This window comes from Phalaenopsis equestris, unplaced genomic scaffold (assembly GCF_001263595.1).
Source record: "Phalaenopsis equestris unplaced genomic scaffold, ASM126359v1 Scaffold000044, whole genome shotgun sequence".
Taxonomy (NCBI): domain Eukaryota; kingdom Viridiplantae; phylum Streptophyta; class Magnoliopsida; order Asparagales; family Orchidaceae; genus Phalaenopsis; species Phalaenopsis equestris.
In genome coordinates this window covers 147,338-153,551 of record NW_018164486.1, presented here as the reverse complement: position 1 = coordinate 153,551, position 6,214 = coordinate 147,338, and positions in this window count along the sequence as shown.

Sequence of the window (6,214 nt, the reverse complement as noted above, 5' to 3'; positions counted from 1 at the left end):
AATTATTCTCTATAATTTTGGAAGCTACCAAAAGGAGACCTATTTATAAATAAAATAATTCAATTTTAAAGAAGTGGCCATTAAAATTGGAATGAAATTCGAATAATATAAGTGATAGGACTTCAATAAAATTTCATCATCCAATACAAATTTTGAGGCATAACTAAGAGCTCGAAATGACTTTTTGAGCAAGAAATATTGAAACATCGATTAAAACTCATCTGTAACTATGATTTCAGCAAACTAACAGTCAAACTGATCGGCTCAACATGAAGAAGCCTATGTTACAAAAATTAGTCCAATTTGAGTCAAATCAAGCTGAGATCATGTCATTAAACCACTATTGAAAGTTTTTCGGACATATTTAGAAGATTAAATGAATATTGAATCTAGCAAGTTAATAATCATATCGAGCGTCTCGATAAGATGAATCAAACAATCCCAAGCTTGCTCAATTCCGACATCGTTCAGGCACTCAAATGTCCATCAAACACCGTCTGATCGAAAAAGACCCTCCGGACCATCCGATCAAAGCAATTCATATTCATGCATTCATTGCACCAAGAACACTATAAATAGAAGCTCACCCCACTTATGAGAGGGGGTTGGAGGTTTTAGAGAGAACTTAAAGCTTTGAGAAGGAAATGAAGTCCAACATCATCTCTGCTAACTGTCGTTAATTTCCGACGACCACGATCGAACGCCATCAATCACCACTTTCGTCGTCAACCACCACTGATTGTCATCGACTGCTGACTAGTGTTGATCAACACCAATCATCTGTCGACCACCACCGACCAAAGTACGTCAGTTAACATTGTAACTTGGAAAAACTATTAATCATTTCCCGTCTGTGAGACAAGAGGTCTCTGCAATCATCAATATATAGTGTATTTTTACATCTAGGTAAGACCTTGTGGTATTTTCCCTTCACAGGGTTTCCATGTAAGAACTTCTAGTGTCATTACTAGTTGTTTTATTTTACCTTAATGAGTGTTGAATTCTCATGCAACGCTAAGGAGATAATCCATTACTCAAACGCTGTGAGTTTTCTAGCATGCATCAGTTTGACGTCGTATATAGGAAATAGAGCATTCTCATCACTAAAATACTTGTAAGAATTGTTGCAAGGTCATCAAACGCAACACTTGCAACAACGGAGCCTTCTGCTCCAACACTCATCATTCCAGAAGATAGTCATGTAGCCAAGGTTATCAAGCCTCTGCATCCTCCTACTCCATAAGGCATTACCTTGCTGACGAAAGTGTCTTGGGTAATTATCTGGAATATCAAGTACGTAGGATGGAGGAGTCTCAGCATAAGATCCTTCGTCTCCTATGTAGGGAGCGATAACCACAACCCAATGAAACTTACTTAGCGCCAGTTCAGCTTTCAATAGGAAGTACCCCACTCACTGTGCTCCTCTAAATGATAAAACTATTCCTCTACCGAGACGAGACATCGATCTTCTCGACATTACAATTTCCACTTATCCATCTCATGCAGCTCACTTAGCATCGCTCTGCCTTACGCCGATTCTGTTGATATCATCCAAGATAAATTACGACACCTGGTTTCAGAAGAGCTCCCTCTGGATAAAAGGAACGTTTCCCTGCTCACCGCAACTTCCAAGAATCCTCTCATTTGGCTAATGCGGTTCTCTGACACCCATTCCAACAGGTTTCAAACTTCCAAATATTGATGCCTATGATGGGACAAATGATCCATACGAGGACGTCGACCACTATCGAGCTATCATGCACATTCAATGTGCCTCTGATGTGCTTCTCTGTCAGGTGTTCCCGGTGACTCTCAAGGTTCAAGCTCGCACACGGTTCTACTCTCTCCGGGGGACACCATCAACACTTTCAATGAGCTTATCAGATTATTTATAGAGTTGTTCATAGCAAATAAAATGATCATCAAAGATTCATCCCACTTATCTGTTGTTTTGCAAAATGAGGGGGAATCTCTCAAGGAATACTTCCACAGGTTCTCCACTGAAGCCTATCAGATTTTTGGAGTGGATTCAGAGTTACTAAAAGGAGTCTTTCTTGGAGGGCTCAGCTCAGGACCTTTCTATTCATCACTGATGCGAGAGACGGTGCACTCTTATATTGATCTCATCCATTGAGTCGAAGTTCAAATCTCTGCAGACGAGGTCATCATTGCACAAAAGGAACAATTTGAGCGATTTGGGGGTAAGCACAAGAATAACACCAGAGATGTCGATCAAATATCACAACAACAAAAAATTTAGACCGCAGGGGAATCGTGAGGCACAATCAGAAAATGAATGCACGCCACTCAACACATTACATGGCAACATACTAATGGCCATCAAGGATGAAGATACTCTCAAGTGGCTAAGATCGTTAAATATTCATATGGTCAAGACCAATCTAAATATTGTCATTTACACCATGAAAAATGACATTCGACAGCAAGATGATTCACTTAAAGGAAGAAATGGAGCGTCTGATACGCCAAGGTCATCCAAGGCGCTACTTTCTAGAACAAGGAGAGAGGAATCAAAAGAGAATTGTTGGAATTATCTTATTTGAGTAAAAGACTAGCTTATAAACTTTTAGCTTTATTTTAGTAAAATTTTCATGTTGCTTTAAACTGTCATTTCAGTAAAATTTTCTTATTTTCTCATAAAAGATTTGTGTGTGGTACACAAGGTCCTAATCCTTGCCCTTGAAAGTCAAGCCCAAGTGGCAAGACTCGATGGGAAGATATGATACTTTTGGAAAGTCAAGCTCAAGAGACAAGACTCTATAAGAAGCCACCATGCCTCTGAAAGTTGAGCTCAAGAGGTAAGACTCAATGGGAAGATACAATACACTAGAAGTTGAGCCCAAGAGGTAAGACTCGATGAGAAGTCATCATGCCCTTGGAAGTCGAGCCCAAGTAGCAAGACTCTGTGAGAAGATATGGTACTTCTAGAGCCCAAGAGGCAAGTCTCAACGAAAAGTTACCATGCCCTTGGAAGCAAGACCGAGAGGCAATTCTTGATGGGATGCTAGTAGTGGACATAGTCCTCACTAGAAAGAATTCATGAGAGCAAGTGATTGACAAGGTCTCCATTCAAAGACCTCAAAAGGTTACAAACTTCAGAAGACACAGGTAAATCAAAGATCTTAAAAGGCTACAAGTCTTAGAAAGCACAAGCACATCAAAGACCTCAGAAGGCTTCAACCCTCGGAATGCACATGAATATTAAAGACCTCAGAAGGCTACAAGCCTCAGAATGAATAGGTACATTAATGACCTCAAAAAGCTATAAGCTTGAAACTGCACAGGGACATAAAAAAACCTCAGAAGAATGTGCCTTAGAAGGTACCGGTTCATTTCAAACTCTTCTAAGACATAAACCTAAGAGGGCAAAATCTCACAAGGCACGAGCCTCAAAAGGTACCCGATTCTTTATTTTATAAAGTGTGTGTACTAACTTTAATTGCAAAATTTTGTATGGTTGAGAAGCCATAACACCCTCAGAAACAACGCCAAAGACGCATAAAGAATTGCATTATCATTTACAAATGTCACATCAGATGATTAAAAAGGCTAAAGACTAACAAGAACTGACACAAATGCTATAAAAGATACAACTGCTACAGAAGCATGAAATTCTCCCCCAAAGTGCGGTGGGAAAAATCTAGCATTTCTTCATCTCCACCAAAGTGTGCAGCAACAACAAGCAAGAAGATCTCGAGTCGCCTACTGGGTAGGGACTGATATAACTTTCTTCATCTCACTGATGTGAAAAAAGATCCCATTGCTCGTCAGCTTCGTGGGAAGGGGACGACTTTCCTCTTAACTACAACAAGAAATAAGATCTCATTGCTCGTCTGCTATGCAGGACGAACACACCTTTCCTCTTCACCGCAACACGAAATAAAATATCATTACTTATCTGCTATGCAGGACGACGAGATCTACTTTCCTTTTCACCACAACGTGAAAGATATCATTACTTATCTGCTATGCAGGACGAGATCTACTTTCCTTTTCACCACAACGTGAAAGAAGGTCCCTTTGCTCTTCTACCACGCAAGTCGAGGACGACTTTCTTCTTCTGGGAAATATTAGATCACCTCTTATGAAGGGATTGAGAATTCACATTCTTTCTCCTCTCCTTTGCCTATTTATAGGCTAAAAACCCCTCTACTTTCACGAAAAAAAATAATATCAGCTATTAAAGAAGGAGAAATATTTTCATATATATATATATATATATATATATTATTAATATTAGTATTATTATTTTTCATATGTGCTTACAAAACATGAGATTTCATCTTCTTTATGTCTAATTCATATTTGTACGCAATAATCTGACAGCATAAATAAATGAAGTTATGTTTTGTTGGTCCTTGATATAAATCAAGTCAGTTCTTTTCCGTTTGGCAAATCAATCCCTTCAACTTCTTAATAGACTTCTACATCATAACCTATGATAAGCCAAACAGGTTTTATAAAATTGTATGTTATTAATCTATTTGTAGTTAATAATGTGATAAGAAACTTTTATTATTTCACATGTGAGATCACTATCATGCTACATGATGTACAAATTATTCTTGGCATTAGGGTGAATGGAGAGCCCTGATTAATCATATTTTCATTGAGCTGAAGTTGCATTGGTCTAGCTGCTCATATTATTGTGATGATTTATTATGAAGACATCTAGATGAGTATGTTCATCAACCCGAAGACAAAAAAGTCATGACAAACTTTGAATGTGTTACTCTCAATCCCATACTATTACACCTCTTCGTTCGCTAAGATTGACCTTTTATAGAGAATCTTACAAGAATGAATTATCCTACTTTTTGTGTCATGTTAGAGCATATGTTTTATGCATGTTTGAATGTTTTTTACTTACCAATACGTTAGGTTCGCACCTGCATTTACAATATTTATCATTATTTTAAAATTTTAACATATTTTCACAATACCCTCTAAGAGATTCTGTTATCGTGTTTGAATAGAGAGTTAAATTTAGCCCGTGCTAAAATAGTAGGATGTTTACACTTGTTTCAAATGTGGCATTAGGAGCATTTGCATGTTAACGGACTTGCTTTCCATGTTCCTACTTCTAGGGATTTATCTCGCAAGTCATTGAGAATTAGATATATTTTATGCAAACTAATAATTTTTAGTGCTTGAAAATTTTGTAATAATATTATTTGTACTACTCAAATGGAATGAGGATATATCACAACTTGCGCCATGCAAAATTTTATTATACACCAACTTGGAATAATATTGTTTTTTCTTTTATAATAAACAAATCATCTTAGAAGCCGACTAGAACCTGTAGATTTATACTCGAGCTCAAATTTGATTAATTAAACAAATTCAAGCTCAAATCACATGAGCTGATGAACAAGCATCATTACACAGTATTAATACAAGTATATGAAAAAAATTTGCATACATGCTTCATATTTCTATATATTTATATATCTAACACCTACAATTTTATAATTGTAATATAACACTTCGCCATCATAATCACATGAATATAATATATTCATTAAAAATATATTCCACCTTTTCTTAAAATAATAATACCGATATCTTGACAAGACGTTAAAATTTTTATTGTTTTGGATATAAATATCATGGTTTTAAATATGTAAATGCATAAGAATTATGGAGTATGCATGTAAATGTGCATCGGATTGCACATTTACATACATACCACCATAATTCTTATGTATATAAATATCTCACACCAAACATTCATATTTATATGCATACCACAAAATTTTTAACATCACCTAAAAAATAATATTACCACCATTTTAAAAATGAAATGCACTTTTTCATGCATAGATTTATGAAACCAATATGTTATAGGTATAAATATCAAACTTTTGAGTGTTAGATAAGTAAATATATACGAATTGTATGGTATGTATGTAAATTTCTCAAAAAGATAAAAGAGTATCATGCCATGCCTTGTCTTTGACAGTAAAGAGTTAAAAAGCACATACATTGAACAAACAAAACATGGGCATCAACTCACACTAAACCCGCTAATCACCCCCACAATCTTCTCCTACAATGCAGGTAACAAAACATTAACTCCTAATTGAAATCCATTACGGAGACTTAAAACAAGTGGAAATGAATAGCTGCTTCACTAAAAATTTACACACCAATCTTATGAATCTGTTAGATTTGTGAATGGTCCAAAATG